The sequence below is a fragment of the Morone saxatilis genome, unplaced genomic scaffold, assembly GCF_004916995.1.
Source record: "Morone saxatilis isolate NCDOM2014 unplaced genomic scaffold, NCSU_SB_2.0 Contig15, whole genome shotgun sequence".
Classification (NCBI taxonomy): Eukaryota; Metazoa; Chordata; class Actinopteri; family Moronidae; genus Morone; species Morone saxatilis.
In genome coordinates, this window is record NW_023339707.1 from 25,971,508 (window position 1) to 25,971,790 (window position 283).

Consider the following 283-nt stretch of genomic DNA (forward strand, 5'->3'; position numbering starts at 1 on the left):
AGGAGGATGAGAGGAAGAGGAGGAGAGGAGGAGAGGAGGAGAAGGAGGAGTGAAAGAGTAGGAGGAAGAGGAGGAGGAGGAAGAGGAGGAGAGGAGGAGAGGAAGAGGAGGGGAGGAGGAGGATGAGAGGATGAGATGAGGAGAGGAGGAGGATGAGATGAAGAGATGAAGAGGTGGAAGAGGAGGAAGAGGAGAGGAAGAGAGGAGGAGGAGGAGGAGGAGGAGAGGAGAGGAAGAGGAGAAGAGGAAGAGGAGGAGAGAAGGAGGAGGAGAGGAAGAGGAG

The 283-nt window shown here is 55.8% G+C and overlaps 1 protein-coding gene across 1 annotated transcript in view; it reads right to left on the reverse strand.

The window, feature by feature from the left end:
* Positions 1-283, reverse strand: part of LOC118324133 (ATP-binding cassette sub-family D member 1-like) — a gene marked incomplete at its 5' end in the record, with an annotated part of 9,316 nt that overhangs the window by 6,508 nt on the left and 2,525 nt on the right. The gene's annotated exons all lie outside the window — the stretch shown is intronic.